This window comes from Pristiophorus japonicus, unplaced genomic scaffold (assembly GCF_044704955.1).
Source record: "Pristiophorus japonicus isolate sPriJap1 unplaced genomic scaffold, sPriJap1.hap1 HAP1_SCAFFOLD_592, whole genome shotgun sequence".
NCBI lineage: Eukaryota > Metazoa > Chordata > Chondrichthyes > Pristiophoridae > Pristiophorus > Pristiophorus japonicus.
Genome location: NW_027254501.1, coordinates 277,888 through 299,262, shown reverse-complemented (window position 1 = coordinate 299,262; position 21,375 = coordinate 277,888). Strand labels below are relative to the sequence as shown.

At 51.8% G+C, this 21,375-nt stretch overlaps 5 non-coding genes across 5 annotated transcripts; all 5 read left to right on the top strand.

The window, feature by feature from the left end:
- Positions 1-2,847: 2,847 nt before the first annotated feature.
- Positions 2,848-2,920, top strand: trnat-agu (transfer RNA threonine (anticodon AGU)). Its single transcript has one exon. It is a non-coding gene; the product is annotated as a tRNA-Thr (tRNA).
- Positions 2,921-5,981: 3,061 nt separating this feature from the next.
- Positions 5,982-6,054, top strand: trnat-agu (transfer RNA threonine (anticodon AGU)). Its single transcript has one exon. It is a non-coding gene; the product is annotated as a tRNA-Thr (tRNA).
- Positions 6,055-10,903: 4,849 nt separating this feature from the next.
- trnai-aau (transfer RNA isoleucine (anticodon AAU)) lies at positions 10,904-10,976 on the top strand. The gene has a single exon. It is a non-coding gene; the product is annotated as a tRNA-Ile (tRNA).
- Positions 10,977-14,606: 3,630 nt separating this feature from the next.
- On the top strand, positions 14,607-14,679 carry trnat-ugu (transfer RNA threonine (anticodon UGU)). The gene has a single exon. It is a non-coding gene; the product is annotated as a tRNA-Thr (tRNA).
- A 1,464-nt stretch (positions 14,680-16,143) lies between these two features.
- trnat-agu (transfer RNA threonine (anticodon AGU)) lies at positions 16,144-16,216 on the top strand. The gene has a single exon. It is a non-coding gene; the product is annotated as a tRNA-Thr (tRNA).
- Positions 16,217-21,375: the final 5,159 nt, after the last annotated feature.

The following is a 21,375-nucleotide window of genomic DNA, read 5'->3' as shown; positions in this document are numbered from 1 at the left end:
GGCCATTTAGGACTGAGATGAGGAGAAACTTCTTCACTCAGAGAGTTGTTAACCTGTGGAATTCCCTGCCGCAGAGAGTTGTTGATGCCAGTTCATTGGATATATTCAAGGGGGAGTTAGATATGGCCCTTACGGCTAAAGGGATGAAGGGGTATGGAGAGAAAGCAGGAAAGGGGTACTGAGGGAATGATAAGCCATGATCTTATTGAATGGAGGTGCAGGCTCGAAGGGCCGAATGGCCGACTCCTGCACCTATTTTCTATGTTTCTATGTTTCTTCCCCCTCTCTCTCCTGTCCCCCTCTCTCTCACCCCTTCCCCCTCTCTCTCCCCTCACACTCTCTCTCCCCTTCCCCACCCTCTATTTCCCCTCCCCCTCTCTCTCCCCTTCCCCTCACTCTTCCTCCCTGTCTCCACTTCACTCCCCTCTCTCTCTCCCCTTCCCCTCTCACTCTCCCCTTCCCCCTCTCTCTCTCTCCCTTCCCCTCTCTCTCTCTCCCCTTCCCCTCTCACTCTCCCCTTCCCCCCTCTCTCTCTCTCTTCCCTTCCCCTCTCACTCTCCCCTTCCCCCTCTCTCTCTCTCCCCTTCCCCTCTCGCTCTCTCTCCCCTTCCCCTCTCACTCTCCCCTTCCCCTCTCTCTCTCTCCCCTTCCCCTCTCACGCTCCCCTTCCCTCCTCTCTCTCTCTCCCCTTCCCCTCTCTCTCACTCCTTCCACTCTCTCTCCCCTTCCCCTCTCACTCTCCCCTTCCCCCCTCTCTCTCTCTCTTCCCTTCCCCTCTCACTCTCCCCTTCCCCCTCTCTCTCTCTCCCCTTCCCCTCTCTCTCTCTCCCCTTCCCCTCTCACGCTCCCCTTCCCCCCTCTCTCTCTCTCCCCTTCCCCTCTCTCTCACTCCTTCCACTCTCTCTTTTCCCTTCCCCTCTCTTTCCTGCTCCTTCCCCTGTATTTCTTAGAGCAGGTGGCTCCATAGCTCAGGGGTTAGAGTACTGGTTAAGTAAACCAGTGGTTGTGAGTTCAAATCTCACTGGGATTTGCTCAAAATTCGCTCAGTATTTAAATTTGCCATCAATTAACAAGGGCTTTAATTATAAATATCAAACAGCTCTGAAACTGACGCTGGAACAACAGGCTCCCCTCTCCTCTTCTTGTCTGTATTGCACTCTCTTTCCCCTTCCCCATCTTTCTACCCCTCTCTCCCTTTCCCACAATCTCACTTCACTCATTCCCCTTTCTCTCTCTCTCTCTTTTCCCTTTTCTTTCAGATCCTCTCCTTCGCCTCTCTCCCCTTCCCCTCTCTCTCTCACTCCTTCGCCTCTCTCCCTCCCTTCCACACTCTCTCTCCCTTCCCCTCCCACTCTTTCCCCTTCCACTCTCTCCCCTTCTCCTCTCTCTCTTTCCTCTTCCTCTCCCAATCTCTCCCCTTCCCCTCCCACACTCTCCCCCTCCCCTCTCACTCACTCCTTCCCCTCTCTCTCACTCCTTCCACTCTCTCTCCCCTTCTCTCACTCTTTCCCCACTCTCTCCCCTTCCCCTCTCGCTCTCTCCCCTTCCCTCCCTCTCTCACTCCTTCCACTCTCTCGTTTCCCTCCCCCTCTCTTTCCTGCTGCTTCCCCTGTTTTTCCCAGAGCAGGTGGCTCCCTAGCTCAGGTGTTAGAGCACCCGTCTCTCATTCATTATCCTCTCCCTCACTCACTCTCTTGTCCCTCTGCCTCTTCACTCACTCACTCACTCCCTCCTGTTTCTCAAAATTAACTCAGTATTTAAGTTCATTGTCCATTGACAAGGGCTTGGAAGTATTATAATATTAAACAGTTCCTGGACCAAAGAGCGCATCATTCCAGCTTCCCCATCACGACCTGTTGAACATCTTTTTAGCTATCTCGCTTTACCCGTCTCTCCCTCATTCATCGAAACATTGAAAATCGGAGCATGAGTAGGCCATTTGGCCCTTCGAGCCTGCACCACCATTCAATATGATCATGGCTGATCCTCTATCTCAACACTATATTCCCACTTTCTCCCCATACCCCTTGATACCTTTTGTGTCTAGAAATCTATCTGTCTCCCTCTTAAATATATTGACTTGGCCTCTCACTGGGGCCTTCTCAAAGTTAGCTCAGTATTTAAGTTCACTGTCAATTAACAAGGGCTTTAATTATAAATATTGAACACCTCTGAGACTGACTGTGATACAAAAGGCTCTCTGTTCCCCATCACAACCCGTTCTACATCTTTTTACCTCTCTCTCCCTTTCCTGCGATCTCGCTTTCCCCATCTCTCACTCATTCCCCTCTCTTCACCTCCCTCCCCTTCCCCCGCTCTCTCCTCTTCCCCCTCAATCTTCCCTTCCCCAATCATCCCCCCTCTCTCTCACTCCTTCCTCTCTCTCTCCTTCCTCTCTCTCCCCTTCCCTCTCTACTTTCATTCTCTCTCGACTTCCCCTCTCTCTCCTTCCTCCTCTATCTTCTCCCTCTCTCCCCTCCCCCTCTCTCCACTACCTACTCTCTCTCCTCTCGCTCCTTCCCTCTCTGCCTTTTCACTCTCTCTTTCCTCCCCTCCCACCCCTCCCTCCTCTCTCGCTCTCTTTTCACTTTCTTTTCAGATTCTCCCCTTCTCCCTCTCTCTCCCCTTCCTTTCTCTCGCCCCTGCCTCCTCCCTCGCTCTTTTGCCTTCACATCTCTCTTCCCTTCCCCTCTCTCTCTCTCTCACTCATTCCCTCTCTCTCCCCTTCCCTCTCTCCCTCCGTTCCACACTCTCTCTCCCCTTCCCCACTCTCTCTCACTCCTTCCACTCTCTCTTTTCCCTTCCCCTCTCTTTCCTGCGCTTTCTCCTGTCTTTCCCATAGCAGGTGGCTCCATAGCTCAGGGGTTAGAGCACTGGTCTAGTAAACCAGCGGTCGTGAGTTCAAATCTCACTGGGGCCTAATCAAAATTAGCTCAGTATTTAAATTCACTGTCAGTTAACAAAGATTATAAGTATTAAACAGCTCTGCAACCGACCCTGGAATAATAAGCTTCCATGTTCCACATCTTTTTCCCTGTCTCTCACTCATTCCCCTCTCTCCCGCACCCCTCACTTTTCCTTTTCATTTCAGATTCTCTCCTCTCCTCCCTCTCTCTTTCCCAACTTTCTCCCATTCCCGTCTCTCCCCTTTCCTCACTCTCTCACTCCTTCCCCTCCCTCTCTTTCCCCTTCCCCTCTCTGTATTTTCTTTTCAGATTCTCCCCTTCTCTCTCTCTCACTCCTTCCCCTCTCTCACTCCTTCCCCTCTCTCACCCCTTCCCCCTCTGTCTCCCCTTCCACTCTCTCTCTCTTCCCCTCTCTCCCCTTCCCTCTATAATTTCATTCTCTCCCCATTCCTTCTCCTCTCCTTCCTTCTCTATCTTCCCTCTCTCTATCCCCTCCTCCCTCTCCACTACCCACTCTCTCACCCCCTCTGTCTTTTCACTCTCCCGTTCCCTCTCCCATCCCCTCTCATTCCTCCCCTCCCCCACTCTCTCTCCCCTTCCCCTCTCTCTTCCTCCCTGTCTTCCCTTCCCCCTCTCTCTCACTCCTTCCACTCTCTCTTTTCCCTTCCCCCCTGTTTCCTGCTCCTTCCCCGATTTTTCACACAACGGATGACTCCACAGCTCAGGGGTTAGAACAATGGGCTTGACAACCAAGGGTTGTGAGTTCAAATCTCTCTCGGGACTACTCAGAATTAGCTTGGTGTTTCAATTCTCTTTTAATTAACAAGGGCTTTAATTATAAATATTAAACAGCTCCAAGACTGATCCTGGAACAACAGGCTCCCCTTCTCTCTTGCACTCTCTCTCTCCCTTCCCCATCGCGACTCGCTTCCCCCGTCTCTCACTCAATCCCATTTCTCTCTCTCTTTTCCCTTTTCTTTCAGATCCTCTCCTTCGCCTCTCTCCCCTTCCCATCTCTCTCCCTGACTCCTCCTTCTCTCCCCTTCCCATCTCTCTCCCTGACTCCTCCTTCTCTCCCCTTCCCATCTCTCTCTCTGACTCCTCCTTCTCTCCCCTTCCCCTCTCTCTCTCACTCTTTCCCCACCACTCCTCTTAATCTCACTTTCATCTTCCCCACCTCCCTCACTCCTTCGCCTCTCTCCCTCCCTTCCACACTCTCTCTCCCCTTCCCCTCCCAATGTCTCCCCATCCGCTCCCTCCCCTTCTCCTCTCTCTCTCTCTCCTTCCTCTCCCAATCTCTCCCCTTCCCCTCCCACACTCTCCCCCTCCCCTCTCACGCACTCCTTCCACTCTCTCTCCCCTTCCCCCACTCTCACTCTTTCCCCACTCTCTCCCCTTCCCCTCTCGCTCTCTCCCCCTTCCCCCCCTCTCACTCCTTCCACGCCCTCTTTTCCCTTCTCCTCTCTTTCCTGCTCCTTCCCCTGTCTTTCTCAACGCAGGTGGCTGATAGCTCAGGGGTTCGAGCACTGGTCTTGTAAACCAGCGGTTGTGAGTTTAAATCTCACTGGGGCCTACTCAAAATTAACTCAGTATTTAAATTCACTGTCCATTGACAAGGGCTTGGAAGTATTGTAATATTAAACAGTTCCTGGACCAAAAAGCTCGTCATTCCAGCTTCCCCATCATGACCTGTTGTACTTCTTTTTAGTTATCTCGCTTTACCCGTCTCTCCCTCATGGATCGAAACATTGAAAATAGGAGCAGGAGTTGTCCATTTGGCCCTTCGAGCCTGCACCACCATTCAATATGATCATGGCTGATCCTCTATCTCAACACCATATTTCCGCTTTCTCCCCATACCCCTTGATACCTTTTGTGTCTAGAAATCTATCTGTCTCCCTCTTAAATATATTCAGTGACTTGGTCTCCACAGCCTTCTGTGGTAAAGAATTCCACAGGTTCACCTCCCTCTGAGTGAAAACATTTCTCCTCATCTCGCTCCTAAATTTCCTACCCCGTATCCTGAGACTGTGTGACCCCTTGTTCTAGACTTCCCAGCCCCCGGGGAAACATCCTCCCCACATCCAGTCTGTCCAACCCCGTCAGAATTTTATAAATTTCAATCAGATCTCCTCTCATTCTTCTCAACTCCAGTGAATACAGGCCCAGTCGACCCAATCTCTCCTCATACCACAGTCCTGCCATCCCAGGAATCAGTCTGGTGAACCTTCGCTGCACTCCCTCTATGGCAAGTGTATCCTTCCTTAGGTAAGGAGACCTGAACTGCACACAATACTCCAGGTGTGGTCACATCAAGGCCCTGTATAACTGGAGTAAGACATCCTTGCTCCTGTACTCAAACCCTCTTGCAATGGAGGCCAACGTACCATTTGCCTTCCTAACTGCTTGCTGCACCTGCATGGCTGCTTTCAATGACTCTCCCCTCACCCTCTCTCTTCACCCTCTCTCTCCATTCCCTCTCTCTCTCACTCCTTACCCCTCTCCCCTTAACCTCTCTTTTCCCTTTCCACCCCTCTCTCTCCCCTTCCCCTCTCACTCATTCCTTCCCCTCTTCCTTTTCATTTTCTCCCCTCCTCTCTCTCGCCTCCCTCTCCTTCTCCCTCGCCTCCCCTGTCTCCACTCCCCTCCCTCATCCCTTTCCCTCCTTCCCTCGCTCTCGCTCTCCCCTTTCCCATCAGATTCACACCTTCCCCACCTCTCCCATTCCCCTTCTCTCTCCCATTCCCCCCCTTTCTCTCCCCTTCTCCCTCTCTCCCCTTCCCCCGCTCTACCTTCCCCCCTCGAGGGACAGAGTGAGAAGGTGAGAGACAGAAAGAAAGAGAGTGAGATTGAGAGAGACAGAGAGACAGAGAGATTGGGACAGAGTGTGACTGAGTTGCCTTGGGATGTTTTACTACGTGAAAGACCCGATATATCGATGTTGAGAAGTGAATATTGAAGAGACGGAGGCAGGAGTCTGGGGGATGAGACACAATCTGAGTGTTTCACTGACCCCCTCCTCATTCTTCAAACACACAGCACTAACTGGGGAATGACCCACAGCCCAGGGCAGGTGGTTCCATAGCTCAGGGGTTAGAGCACTGGTCTAGTCAACCAGGGGTCGTGGGTTCAAATCTCGCTGGGACCTACTCAAAATTAGCTCAGTATTTAAATTCACCGTCAATTAACAGGAGCTTTAATTATAAATATTAAACAGCTCCGAGACTGATCCTGGAACGACAGACTGCACTCTCTCTCCATTTCGAATTCTCTTTTTCTTCCCCATCACATCCTGTTCTATATCTTTTTACCCCTCTCTCCCTTTCCAGCTATCTCTCTTTCCACGTCTCTCACTCATTCCCCTCTCCCCATTCCCCCTCCCTCGCCTCACCCTCCCTCTCTGCTCCCCTCCCTCCTCTCTCTTTTCCCTTTCATTTCAGATTCTCCCCTTCTCCCTCTCTCTACCCTTCCCCTTTCTCTCTCCCCTGCCTCCTCCCTCACTCTCTTTCCCAACTTTCACCCATTCCCGTCTCTCCCCTTCCCCCCCCTCTCTCTTACTCCTTCCCCATCACTCCTCTTAAACTCTCTTTCACCTTCCCCATCTCCCTCACTCCGCCCTCTCTCCCCTTCCCCACCCTCTCTCCCCTTCCCCACCCTCTCTCCCCTTCCCCACTCTCCCGCCTTCCCCTCCCACTCTTTCCCATCACCCCCCTCTCTCACTCCTTCTGTGATCTCTTTTCCCTTCCCCTCTCTTTCCTGCTCCTTCCCCTGTCTTTCTAAGAGTAGTTGGCTCCATAGCTCAGGGGTTGGAGCACTGGTCTAATAAACCAGCGGTCATGGGTTTAAATCTCACTGCGGCCTACTCAAAGTTAGTTCACTATTTAAATATCTCTCTCTCATTCATTATCCTCTCACTACACCACTCTGTTGCTAAGTCAGGCTCATACTCCATTTGCTGTCGCCCCCCCCATCTCTCTTGTCCTCTCTCCCCCCATTCCACAATCCCTCTCTTTCGCTTTGACTGTTTAGCCTGACATCAGCAGTGGGGAAAATGTTGCAATCAACCATGAAGGATGAAATAGCAGCACATTTGGAAAGCAGTGACAGGATCGGTCCAAGTCAGCATGGATTTATGAAAGGGAAATCGTGCTTGATGAATCTTCTGGAGTTTTTTGAGGATGTAACTAGCAGAGTGGACAAGGGAGAACCAGTGGATGTGGTGTATTTGGACTTTCAAAAGGCTTTTGACAAGGTCCCACAGAGGAGATTGGTGTGCAAAATTAACGCACATGGTATTGGAGGGGGTAATGTACTGATGTGGATAGAGAACTGGTTGGCAGACAGGAAGCAAAGTCGGGAATAAACGGGTCCTTTTCAGAATGGCAGGAGTGCCGCAGGGCTCAGTGCTGGGACCCCAGCTATTTAGAATATACATCAATGATTTTGATGAAGGAATTGAGTGTAATATCTGCACGTTTGCAGATGACACTAAACTGGGTGGCGGTGTGAGCTGTGAGGGGGACGCTAAGAGGCTGCAGGGTGACTTGGACAGGTTAGGTGAGTGGGCAAATGCATGGCAGATGCAGTATAATGTGGATAAATGTGAGGTTATCCACACTGGGGGCAAAAACGCAAAGACAGAATATTATCTGAATGGTGACACTTTAGGAAAAGGGGAGGTGCAACGAGACCTGGGTGTCATGGTTCATCAGTCATTGAAAGTGGGCATGCAGGTATAGCAGGCGGTGAAGAAGGCAAATGGTATGTTGGCCTTCATAGTGAGAAGATTTGGATATAGGAGCAGGAAGGTCTTACTGCAGTTGTACAGGGCCTTGGTGAGGCCTCACCTGGAATATTGTGTTCAGTTTTGGTCTCCTAATCTGAGGAAGGACATTCTTGCTATTGAGGGAGTGCAGCGAAGGTTCACGAGACTGATTCCCGGGATGACTGCACTGACATATGAGGAGAGACTGGATCAACTGGGCCTTTATATATTTGAGTTTAGAAGGATGAGAGTGGATCTCATAGAAACATACAAGATTCTGATGGGACGGGACAGGTTAGATGCGGGTAGATTGTTCACGATGTTGGGGAAGTCCAGAATCAGGGGATACAGTTTTAGGATAAGTGGTAGGCCATTTAGGACTGAGATGAGGAGAAACTTCTTCACTCAGAGAATTGTTAACCTGTGGAATTCCCTGCACAGAGAGTTGTTGAGGCCAGTTCATTGGATATATTTAAGAGGGAGCTAGATATGGCCCTTACGGCTAAAGGGATCAAAGGATATGGAGAGAAAGCAGGAAAGGGGTACTGAGGGAATGATCAGCCATGATCTTATCGAATGGAGGTGCAGGCTCGAAGGGCCAAATGGCCTACTCCTGCACCTATTTTCCATATTTCTATGTTTCTTCCCCCATCTCTCCTCTCCCTCTCACTCCTTCCCCCTCTCTCTTCCCTCACACTCTCTCTCCTCTTCCACACTCTCTCTCCCCTTCCCCTCCCTCTCTTTCCCTTCCCCTCTCTCTCTTCCTTTCCCCTCTCTCTTCCTCACTGTCTACACTTCCCTCCCCTCTCTTTCACTCCTTCCTCTCTCTCTAACTCCTTCCCCTCTCTCACTCTCTCTAACTCCTTCCCCTCTCTCACTCTCTCTCCCCTCCCCCCCCTCTCTCCCCTTCCACTCTCTATCTCCCCTTCCCCCTCTCTCTCCCCTTCCACTCTCGATCTCCCCCACTTCCCCTCTCTCCCCTTCCCGCTCTAATTTCATTCTCTTCCCTCTCTCTATCCTCTCCCCCACTCTCTCAACCCCTCTGCCCTTTCTCTCTCCCGTCCCCTCTCTTTCCTTCTCTCTCTATCTCCACCCGCACTCTCTCTCCCTTTCCCCTCTCTCTTCCCCACTGTCTCCCCTTCCCCATCTCTCTCACTCCTTCCCCTTTCTCTCCCCTTAAGCTCGATCCCCTCCCCTCTCTCACACACCTTCCCCTCTCTCTCCCCCCCTTCCAAGCTTTCTCTCTGTCCATCCCCTCCCTCTCTTTCCCCTTCCCCTCTCTCCCGTTCTTTATCTCTCTCCCCTTCCTCCCTCTCTCCCTTTCCGCCTCTCTCTCCCCTTCCACTCTCTGTCTCCCCGTCCCTTACCCCTCTTTCCCCTCCCCGTCTCTCTCTCCCCTTCCCCCTCTCTGTCACTCCTTCCCCCTCTCTCCCCTTCACTCTTTATTTTCATTCTCTCCCCATTCCTTCCCCTCTCGCTCCTTCCTTCACTATCATCCCTCTCTCTATCCCATCCCCTCTCTCCACTACCCACTCTCTCACACCCTCTGCCTTTTCATTCTCCCTTTCCCTCTCCCGTCCCCTCTTATTCCTCCCCTCCCCCACTCTCTCTCCCCTTCCCCTCTCTCTTCCTCCCTGCACGCCCTTCCCCCGCCTCCCTCTCCTTCCCCTCTCTCTCACTCGTTCCACTCTCTCTTTTCCCTTCCCCTCTCTTTCCTGCTCCTTCCCCTGTCTTTCCCCGAGCAGGTGGCTCCATAACTCAAGGGTTCGAGTTTTGGCCTAGTAAACCAGGTGTCGTGAGTTCAAATCTCACTGGGGCCGGCTCAAAATTAGCTCCGTATTTAATTTCACCGTTAATTGACAAGAGCTTTAATTGTAAATGTTAAACACCTCTGAGACCACCCCTGGAACAACAGAGTCCCCTCACACTTGACTCTCTCTCCACTTCCAAATCACTCTATCCCCTCTCTCCTTTCTTTTCAGATTCTCCCCATCTCCCTCTCTCTCCCCTGCCTCCTCTCTCGTCCCTTCCCTATTCTCTCTCGCTCCTTCCACACTCTTTCTCCCACTCTCTCACTCCTTCCCCATTCTCTCCCTTTCCCCCTCTCTCTCACCCCTTCCACTCTCTCTTCTCCCTTCCCGTCTCTTTCCTGCTCCTTCCCCTGTCTTTCCCAGATCAGGTTGCTCCATAGCTCAGGAGTTAGAGTATTGGTCTTGTAAACCAGGGGTCATGGGTTCAAATCTGACTGGGATCTGCTCAAAGTTAACTCAGTATTTAAATTCACCGTCAATTAACAAGTGCTTTTTAAGTATTATAATATTAAACAGTTCTAAGACCAACCCTGAAACAAAAGGCTCTCATCTTTCCGCCTTCCCCATCACATCCTGTTGTACATCTTTTTAGGTAAAGAGACCAAAACTGTACACAATAGGTCACACCAAGGCCCTGTATAACTGGAGTAACACATCCTTGCTCCTGTACTCAAACCCTTTTACAATGAAGGCCAACGTACCATTTGCCTTCCTAACTGCTTGCTGCACCTGCATGGCTGCTTTCAATGACTCTCCCCTCACCCTCTCTCCTTCCCCCTCTCTCCCATTCCCTCTCTCTCTCACTCCTTACCCCTCTCCCCTTAACCTCTCTTTCCCCTTTTCAACCCTCTCTCTCCCCTGCCCCTCTTTCTTCCTCCCTCTCTCTCCCCTTCCCCTCTCACTCATTCCTTCCACTCTTCCTTTTCATTTTCTCCCCTCCTCTCTCTCGCCTCCCTCTCCTTCTCCCTCGCCTCCAATGTTTCCACTCCCCTCCCTCATCCCTTTCCCTCCTTCCCTCGCTCTCGCTCTCCCCTTTCCCATCAGACTCTTCCCCTCCCCATCTCTCCCATTGCCCCCCTCTCTCTCCCATTCCCCCCCTCTCTCTCCCCTTCTCCCTCTCTCCCCTTCCCCCGCTCCACCTTCCCCCCTCGAGGGACAGAGTGAGAAGGTGAGAGACAGAAAGAAAGAGAGTGAGACAGAGAGAGACAGAGAGACAGAGAGATTGGGACAGAGTGTGACTGAGTTGCCTTGGGATGTTTTACTACGTGAAAGACCCGATATATCGATGTTGAGAGGTGAATATTGAAGAGACGGAGGCAGGAATCTGGGGGATGAGACACAATCTGAGCGTTTCACTGACCCCTCCTCATTCTTCAAACACACAGCACTAACTGGGGAATGATCCACAGCTCGTAGCTGGTGGTTCCATAGCTCAGGGGTTAGAGCACTGGTCTAATAAACCAGGGGTCGTGGGTTCAAATCTCACTGGGGTTGACTCAATGTTCGTTCAGTATTTAAATTTACCCTCAATTAAAAAGGACTTTAATTATAAATATTGAACAGCTCTGAGACTGACCCTGGAACGACAGGCTGCACTCTCTCTCCATTTCCAAATCTCTCTTTTTCTTCCCCATCACAACCCGTTCTACATCTTTTTACCACTCTCTCCCTTTCCCGCTATCTTTCTTTCCACGTCTCTCACTCATTCCCCTCTCCCCCCTTCCCCCTCCCTCACCTCACCCTCCCTCTCTGCTCCCCTCCGTCCTCTCTCTTTTCCCTTTCATTTCAGATTCTCCCCTTCTCCCTCTCTCTACCCTTCCCCTTTCTCTCTCCCCTGCCTCCTCCCTCTCTCTCTTTCCCAACTTTCACCCATTCCCGTCTCTCCCCTTCCCCACTTTCTCTCACTCCTTCCACATCACTCCTCTTAACCTCTCTTTCACCTTCCCCAACTCCCTTACCCACCCTCTCTCCCCTTCCCCACTCTCTCGCCTTCCCCTCCCTCTCTTTCCCCTTCTCCCTCTCTCTCACTCCTTCCGCGATCTCTTTTCCCTTCCCCTCTCTTTCCTGCTCCTTCCCCTATCTTGCCTAGTGCAGGTGGCTCCATAGCTCAGGGGTTAAAGCACTGGTCTAGTAACCAAGGGTTGTGGGTTCAAATCTCACTGGGACCTACTCAAAATTAGCTCAATATTTAAATTCAGCGTCAATTAACAAGATGTTTAATTATAAATATTAAATAGCAACGAGACGAACCCTGGAACTACAGGCTACACTCTCTTTCTTGACCAGTTCGACATCTTTTTATCCCTCTCTCCCTTTCATGCTATCTCTCTTTCCACGTCTCTCATTCATCCCCCTCTCTCCCTCCTCCCTCTCTGCTCCCCTTCCTCCTCTCTCTTTTCCCTTTCATTTCAGATTCTCCCCTTCTCCCCCTCTCTATCCTTCCCCTTTCTCTCTCCCCTGCCTCCTCCCTCACTCTCTTTCCCAACTTTCTCCCATTCCAGTCTCTCCCCTTCCCCCACTCTTTCTCACTCCTTCCACATCACACCTCTTAACCTCTCTTGCACCTTCCCCAACTCCCTTCCACACCCTCTCTCCCTCCCTTCCCCACTCTCTCGCCTTCCCCTACCTCTCTTTCCCCCTCTCCCTCTCTCTCCCCTCCCTTTCTCTCTCCCCTGCCCCCTCCCTAGTGGAGTGCCGCAGGGTTCAGTGCTGGGACCCCAGCTCTTTACAATATACATCAATGATTTGGATGAAGGAATTGAGTGTAATATCTCCAAGTTTGCAGATGACACTAAACTGGATGGTGGTGTGAGCTGTGAGGGGGACGCTAAGAGGCTGCAGGGTGACTTGGATAGGTTAGGTGAGTGGGCAAATGCATGGCAGATGCAGTATAATGTGGATAAATGTGAGGTTATCCACTTTGAGGGCAAAAACGCGAAGACAGAATATTATCTGAATGGTGACAGATTAGGAAAAGGGGAGGTACAACGAGACCTGGGTGTCATGGTTCATCACTCATTGAAAGTTGGCATGCAGGTACAGCAGGCGTGAAGAAGGCAAATGGTATGTTGGCCTTCATAGCTCGGGGATTTGAGTATAGGAGCAGAGAGGTCTTACTGCAGTTGTACAGGGCTTTGGTGAGGCCACACCTGGAATATTGTGTTCAGTTTTGGTCTCCTAATCTGAGGAAGGACATTCTTACTATTGAGGGAGTGCAGCGAAGGTTCACCAGACTGATTCCCGGGATGGCTGGACTGACATATGAGGAGAAACTAGAGCAACTGGGCCTTTATACACGGGAGTTTAGAAGGATGAGAGGGGATCTCAAAGAAACGTACAAGATTCTGACGGGACGGGACAGGTTAGATGCGGTTAGAATGTTCCCGATGTTGGGGAAGTCCAGAACCAGGGGTCACAGTCTTAGGATAAGGGGTAAACCATTTAGGACTGAGATAAGGAGAAACTTCTTCACTCAGAGAGTTGTTAACCTGTGGAATTCCCTACCGCAGAGAGTTGTTGATTCCAGTTCATTGGATATATTTAAGAAGGAGTTAGATATGGCCCTTACTGCTAAAGGGATCAAGGGGTATGGAGAGAAAGCAGGAAAGGGGTACTGAGGGATTGATCAGCCAAGATCTTATTGAATGGTGGTGCAGGCTCGAAGGGCCGAATGGCCTACTCCTGCACCTATTTTCTATATTTCTATGTTTCTATGTTTCTTCCCACTCTATCTCCCCTCACCCTCTCTCTCACTCCTTCCCCCTCTCTCTCCCCTCCCCCTCTCTCTCACTCCTTCCCCCTCTATCTCCCCTCACACTCTCTCTCACTCCTTCCCCCTCTATCTCCCCTTCCCCTCCCTCTCTTTCCCCTCCCCCCCCACCTCTCTCCCCTTCCCCTCTCTCTTCCTCCCTGTCTCCACTTCCCTCCCCTCTCTCTAACTCCTTCCCCTCTCTCTCTCTCACCTCTTTCCCCTCTCTCCCCTTCCCTTTCTCCTTTCACTCTCTCCCCATTCCTTCCACTCTCTCTTTCCCCTTCCCCTCTCTTTCCTGCTCCTTCCCCGATCTTTCCCAGAGCAGGTGGTTCAAATCTCATTGGGGCCTACCCAAAATTAATTTAGTATTTAAATTCCCATCTCTAATTCATTATTCTCTCTTCAGCCTCTGCCTCTTCACTCCTCCACCCCGTCCCGGTTATCTCTTTCTTTTCAGATTCTCCGCTTCTCCCTCTCTCTCTCTCTCCTTCCCCTCTCTCTATCTCCCCTTCCATTCTCCCCCCTCGCTCTCTCACTCCTTCCCTCTCTCTCTCTCTCCTTAATCTCGCTTTCTCCTTTCCCTCTCTCTCTCCCCTGCCCGTCTTTCTTCCTCGCTGTCTCCCCTTCCCCGTCTCTCTCCCTCACTTCCACTATCTCATTCCCCTTATCCTAGATCACTTTCCCCTCCCCCTTCTCTCTCTCCACTTCCCTTCTCTCTTCCTCCCTGTCTCTCCTTCCACCCTTTCTCACTCCTTCCCCTCACTCTCTCCCCTTCCCGCTATCTCACTTTCTCTGTGCCTCACTCATTCCCCTGGCCCTCCATCCCCTCCATATCTCCCTCTCTGTCTCCCCTCCCCCTCCCCCTCTCTCTCTCTCCCCACTCTCTCCCCTTCCCCCTCTGCCTTTTCACTCTCCCTTTCCCTCTCCCTCTTCCCTCCCCTCCCCCTCTTCCTCCTTTCTCTCTCTCTCTTTACCCTTTCTTTTCCGATTCTCCCCTTCTCTCTCCCACCCCTTACTTTCTCTCTCCCCTGCCTCCTCCCTCTCTCGCCTTCCCCTCTCTCTCGCTCCTTCCCCTCTCTCTCTCACTCCTTCCCCATTCTTTCCACTTCCCCCTCTCTATCACTCCTTCCCCTCTCTTTCCTGTCCCCCTCTTTCCGCTGCCCACTTTCACACTCCCTCTACCTTTTCACTCTCCCTTTCCCTTTCCCGCCCCCTCTCTATCCTCCCCTCCCTCCCTCCCCTCCCCTCCATCTCTCCACTTCCCCTCTCTCTTCCTCCCTGTTTCCCCTTGCCCCTCTCTCTCACTCCTTCCACTCTCTCTTTTCCCTTCCCCTCTCTTTCCTGCTCCTTCCCCTATCTTTTTTAGTGCAGGTGGCTCCATAGCTCAGGGGTTAGAGCACTGGTCCTGTAAATAAGGGGTCGTGAGTTCAAATCTCGCTGGGGCCTACTCAAAATTAGCTCAGTATTTAAATTCACTGTCAATTAACAAGGGCTTTAATTATAAATGTTAAACAGCTCTGAGACCGACCCTGGAACAACAGGCTTGACTCTCTCGCCCATCACGACCCATTCTACATCTTTTTCCCACTATCCCGCTTTCCCTGTCTCTCACTCATTCCCCTCTCCCCCTTTTCCCCTCCCAACGCCTCCCCTCAATCTCTCCCCAACCACGTCCTTCCCCCTCTCTCCCCTTCCCACTCTCCCTCTCCGCTCCCCTCTCTTTCCTCCCGTCTCTCCCCTCCCTCCTCTATCTCTCTCTTTTCCCTTTCCTTTCTGATTTTCCCCTTATCCCTCTCTCTCCCATTCCCCTGACTCTATCTCCCCTTCCATTCTCTTCCTCGCTCTCTCAAACCTTCCCTCTCTCTCCCCTTAACCTCTCATTCCCCTTTCTCTCTCTCTCTCTCTCTCCCCTTCCCCTCTCTTTGTGCCTTTTTCCCCTCTCTCTCCCTCACTTCCACTATCTCATTCTCCTGATCTTAGATCTCTTTCCCCTCCCTCTTCTCTCTCTCCAGTTCCCCTCTCTCTTCCTCCATGTCTCTCATTCCCCACTTTCTCACTCCTTACCCTCACTCTCTCCCTTTCCCGCTATCTCACTTTCTCTGTGCCTCACTCATTCCCCTTGCCCTTCTTCCCCTCCACATCCCCCTCTCTGTCTCCCCTCCCCCTCTCTCTCTCTCCCCCTCTCTCCCTTTCCCCCTCTGTCTTTTCACTCTCCCTTTCCCTCTCCCTCTCTCCTCCCCTCCCCTCTCTTCCTCCTCTCTCTCTCTCTTTTTACCCTTTCTTTTCGGATTCTCCCCTTCTCCCTCTCTCTCCCCTTCCTTTCTCTCTCCTCGCCTCCTCCTTCTCTTTCCTTCCCCTTTCGCTCTCCTTCCCCTCTCTCTCACTCCTTCCCCACTCTTTCCCGTTCCCCCTCTCTATCACTCCTTCCCCTCTCTTTCCTGTCCCCCTCTCTCCGCTGCCCACTTTCACATCCCCTCTGCCTTTTCACTCTCCCTTTCCCTCTCCCGTCCCCTCTCTTTCCTCCCCTCCCTCACTCCCCTCCGTCTCTCCCCTTCCCCTCTCTTTTCCTCCCTGTCACCCCTTCCCCCTCTCTCTCACTCCTTCCCCACTCTCTCCCCTTCCCCTTTCTCTCAATCCTTCCAATTGCTCTTTCCCCTTCCCCTTCTCTCTCTCCCCTTCCCCTCTCTCCTCCTCCCTGTCTCCCCTTCCCCCTCTCTCTCACTCCGTCCCTTCCCCTCTCCCCTTCCCCCTCTCTCTCACTCCGTCCCCTCCCTCTTTCACTCCTTCCATGCTCACTTTTCCCTTACCCCTCCCTCTCTCTCTCCCCTTCCCTCTCTCTCACTCCTTCCACTCTCTCTTTTCCCTTCCCCTCTCTTTCCTGCTCCTTCCCCTGTCTTTTCCCAAACAGGTGGCTCCATAGCTCAGGGGTTAGAGCACTGGTCTAGTAAACCAGGGGTCGTGAGTTCAAATCTCATTGGGGCCTACTTAATATTTAAATTTGCTGTCAATTAACCAGGGCTTTAATTATAAATATTAAACAGCTCTGAGACCAATCCTTCAACAACAGGTTCTTGTCTGTCTTGCACTCTCTCTCCCCTTCCAAATCTCTCTCTCCCTTCCCCATCACGACCCGTTCTACATCTTTTTACCCCTCTCTCCCTTTCCCACTATCGCGCTTTCCTCATCTCTCACTCTGTTGTGTATCTGTAAAACTTGCTCTCCCATGTTCCGCCACCAGGGAGCTCATCCCCTGAAGTCCCAAGGGATTCCATTGGGAGCACTGTGTATAAGCCGCCCCTAAGGCCTGTTTCTCACTCTGGAGAGTCTTATTAAAGACTGAGGTCACTGTTACTGTAACCTCCCTGTGTGCAGTCTCATCTGTGTTAGGAACACAATACACTCATTCCCCTCTCTGTCACTCCATCCCCTCCCCCTTCTCTCTGTCTCTCCTCCCTCTCTTTCCACTACCCACTCTCACCCCCTCTCTTCCCTTCCCCCTCTGCCTTTTCCCTCTCCCTTTCCCTCTCCCTCTGACCTCCCCAACCCCCTCTTCCTCCTCTCTCTCTTTACCCTATCTTTTGGGATTCTCCCCTTCTCCCTCTCTCTCCCCTTCCTTTCTCTCTCCCCTGCCCCTCCCTCTCTCTCCTGACCGTCTCTCCCCTTCCCCACTCTTTCTCTCCCCTCCCGCTGTCTCCCCTTCCCCTCTGTCTCATTCCTTCCCCCTTTCTCTCCCCTTCCCCTCTCTCTTTCTCCCTCTCTCCCCTCCCCATCTCTTTCCTCTTCCCCCTCTCTCTCACTCCTTCCACTCGCTCTTTTCCCTTCTCACTCTCTTTCCTGCTCCTTCCCCTGTCTTTCCCAGAGCAGGTGTCTCCATAGCTCAGGGGTTAGAGCACTGGTCTTGTAAACCAGGGGTTGTGGGTTCAAATCGCACTGGGATTTGCTCAGCATTTAAATTCACTGTCAATTAACAAGGGCTTTAATTATAAATATTAAACAGCTCCGAGACCAAACCTGGAATTACAGGCTCCCCTCTCCTCTCCCTTCCCCATCGCAACCTGTTTTACAACTTTTATTCCTCTCTCTCCCTTTCCCGCTATCTTGCTTTCCCCGTTTCTCACGAATGCCCCTCTCTTCCCCTCTCTCCTCACTCTCTCTCCTTCCCCCTCTCTCTCCCCTTCACCCACTCTTCCTCCTTCCCCTTCTCTCTTCTCCTCCCCCTCTCGACCTATCTCCCCTTCACACTCTTACACACTCGTTACCCTTCTTCTCTCAATCCTACCCCTCTCTTTCCCCTTCCCCCTCTCTCTCACTCCTTCCCTTCTATCTCTCCCCTTCACCCTCTCTCTCATTACCTGCACTCTCTCCCCTTCCCCTACCTCGCTTTCCCCTTCCCCTCTCTCTCACTCCTTCTAGTCTCTCTTTTCCCTTCCCTTCTTTTTCCCACTCCTTCCTCTCTCTCCCTCTCTCTCCCCTTCCCCCTCTCTCTCCCCTTCCCCACTCTTTGCCCTCCCGCCTCTCTCATTCCTTCCTCTCTCACTCCCCCCTTTCCCCTCTCTCCCCTTCCCTCTCCACTTTCTTTCGCTCACTTGTCCTCCTCTCTCTCCTTTGTCCTCTTTCTTCTCTCTCTCTCCCCTCCCCCTATCTCCATTACCTACTCTCTCCCTCCGATCGCTCCTTCCCTCTCTGCCTTTTCACTCGCCCTTTCCCTTTCCCCTCCCCTCTCACCCCTCCCTCCTCTCTCGCTCTCTTTTCCCTTTCATTTCAGATTCTCCCCTTCTCCCTCTCTCTCCCCTTCCCCTTTCTCTCTCCCCTGCCTCCTCCCTCTCTTGCCTTCACATCTCTCTCCCCTTCCCCTCTCTCTCTCACTCATTCCCTCTATTTCCCCTTCCCTCTCTAATTTCATTCTCTCCCCAGTCCTTCCCCCCCTCTCCTTTCTCCTCTGTCTTCCCTCTCTCTATCCCCTCCCCCTCTCTCCGCTACCCACTCTGTCTTTTCACTCTCCCTTTCCCTCTCCCATCCTCTCTCTTTCCTTCCCTCCCTCCCCACCCCCACCCCCACTCTCTCTCCCCTTCCCCTCTCTCTTCCTCCCTGTCTTCCCTTCCCCCTCTCTCTCACTCCTTCCCCTCCCTCTCCCCTTCCTCCTTTCTCTCACTCCTTCCCCTTTCTCTCCCCTTCTGCTTTCTCCCCTCCCCCTATCTCCCACTCCTTCCCCTCTCTCTCCCCCACTTCCACACTCTCTCTCTCTGTCCATCCCCTCCCTCTCTTTCCCCACCTCCCTCTCTTCCTCTCTCTCTCTCCGCTCCGGCTTTCTCTCCTCTTCCCCATTCCTCTCTCTCCTATTCTCCCCTCTCTCTCACTCCTTCCACTCTCTCTTTTCCCTTCCCCTCTCTTTCCTGCTCCTTCCCTTACCTGTCCCAGAGCAGGTGACTCCATAGCTCAGGGGTTAGAGCACTGGCATGGTAAACCAGGGGTCGTGAGTTTAAGTCTCTTTGGGGTCTACTCAAATTAGCTCAGTATTTAAATTCACCGTCAATTAACAGCAGCTTTAATTATAAATATTAAACAGCTCCGAGACCAACCCTGGAACAACAGGCTCCACTCTCATCTTCTCATCTCTCGATCCTTTCCCCATCACGACCCGTTCTACATCTTTTTACTCCTCTATCCCTTTCCCACTATCTCGCTTTCCTCATCTCTCACTCTGGTGTGTATCTGTAAAGCATGCTCTCCCATGTTCCGCCACCAGGGAGCTCATCCCCTGAAGTCCCAAGGGATACCATTGGGAGCACTGTATTTCAGCCGCCCCTAAGGCCTGTTCCTCACTCTGGAGTGTCTTAATAAAGACTGAGGTCACTGTTACTGTAACCTCCCTGTGTGCAGTCTCATCTGTGTTAGGAACACAATACACTCATTCCCCTCTCTGTCACTCCATCCCCTCCCCCCTCTCTCTGTCTCCCCTCCCTCTCTTTCCACGACCCACTCTCACCCCCTCTCTTCCCTTCCCCCTCTGCCTTTTCCGCTCCCCTTCACTCTCCCTCTTCCCTCCCCGCCCCCCTCTTCCTTCTCTCTCTCTTTACCCTTTCTTTTCGGATTCTCCCCTTCTCCCTCTCTCTCCCCTTCCTTTCTCTCTCCCCTGCCCCTCCCTCTCTCTCCTGACTGTCTCTCCCCTTCCTCACTCTTTCTCTCCCCTTCCCCTCTCTCTCCCCATCACCTTTCTCTCTCACTCATTCGCCTATTTCCCTTCCCACCTCTCTCTCTCTCCCCTTCCCATCTCTCTCTCTCCCCTTCCCCCTCGCTCTGACTCATTCCACTCTCTCTTTTCCATTCCCCTCTCTTTCCTGCTCCTTCCCCTGTCTTTCTTGGAGCAGATGGCTCCATTGCTCAGGGGTTGGAGCACTGGTTTAGTAAACCAGGGATCGTGGGTTCAAATCTTACTGGGGCCAACTCAAAATTATTTAAATATCTGTCTCTCATTCACTATCCTCTCACTACACCACTCTGTGTGAAATTAGTCTCATGCTCCATTTCCTGACTCTCTTGCTGACACCCCTCATTCCTCCGCCCATTCCACAATCCCTCTCTTTCGCTTTGACTGGTTAGACTGACATCAGTAGTGGGGAAAATGTTGGAATGAACCATTAAGATTGAAATAGCAGTGCATTCGGAAAGCAGTGACAGGATCGGTCCAAGTCAGCATGGATTTATGAAAGGAAAATCATGCTTGAAAGGGAAATCATGCTTGATGAATCTTCTGGAATTTTTTGAGGATGTAACTAGTAGAGTGGACAAGGGAGAACCAGTGGATGTGGTGTATTTGGACTTTCAAAAGGCTTTTGACAAGGTCACACACAAGAGATTGGTGTGCAAAATCAAAGCGCATGGTATTGGGGGTAATGTACTGACGTGGATAGAGAACTGGTTGGCAGACAGGAAGCAGAGAGTCGGGATAAACGGGTCCTTTTCAGAATGGCAGGCAGTGACTAGTGGAGTGCCGCAGGGCTCAGTGCTGGGACCCCAGCTCTTTACAATATACATTACGATTTAGATGAAGGGATTGAGTGTAATATCTCCAAGTTTGCAGATGACACTAAACTGGCTGGCAGTGTGAGCTGTGAAGAGGATGCTAAGAGGCTGCAGGATGACTCAAAATTAGCTCAGTATTTAAATTCACCGTCAATTAACAAGGGATTTAATTATAAGTATTAAACAGCTCCGAGACTGACCCTGGAACAACAGGCTACACTCTCTCTCCATTTCCAAATCTCTCTCTTTCTTCCCCATCACGACCAGTTCTGCATCTTTTTACCCCTCTCTCCCTTTCCCGCGATCTCTCTTTCCACGTCTCTCACTCATTCCCCTCTCCCCACTTCCCCCTCCCTCGCCTCACCCTCCCTCCCTCCTCCCTCTCTGCTCCCCTCCCTCCTCTCTCTTTTCCCTTTCATTTCAGATTCTCCCCTTCTCCCTCTCTCTACCCTTCCCCTTTCTCTCTCCCCTGCCTCCTCCCTCACTCTCTTTCCCAACTTTCTCCCATTCCCATCCCTCCCCTTCCCCCCACCCCTCTCTCTCACTACTTCCCCATCACTCATCTTCACCTCTCTTTCACCTTGCTCAACTCCCTTCCCCATTGTCATGTATCTTACATTATTATATATAACTGTATCCCAACATGCTATACATGACTGTAATAAGACATGACCTGTAACCACCAGCATACCTTACCACCAGGGGTGCACTTGCAAGGGACAGGTATACAAGGACAGGTCTCAGGCAAGTGCAGCATTCCAGAGCTGTGATAGAAAGGTGCAGGTCCAGAGTGACCTTGACTTCACTACACGCCTCGTGTGAATCTGTACTGAGGGGACAGGACTTTACAGAGAGAAGGGAAGGGGAAAGAGAGGGGAAGGGGAAATAGTAAGAGACTGAGGAAAGGGGAGAGACGGGAATGGGAGAAAGTTGGGAAAGAGAGAGGGAGGAGAGGAGAGAATCTGAAATGAAAAGGAAAAGTGAGGGGAGCGGAGAGAGAGAGGGTGAGGCGAGGTTGGGGGAAGGGGGGAGAGGGGAATGAGTGAGAGACAGGGAAAAAGATGTGGAACATGTCGTGATGGGAAAACAAGCTTGTTATTCCAGAGTTGTTTAATATTG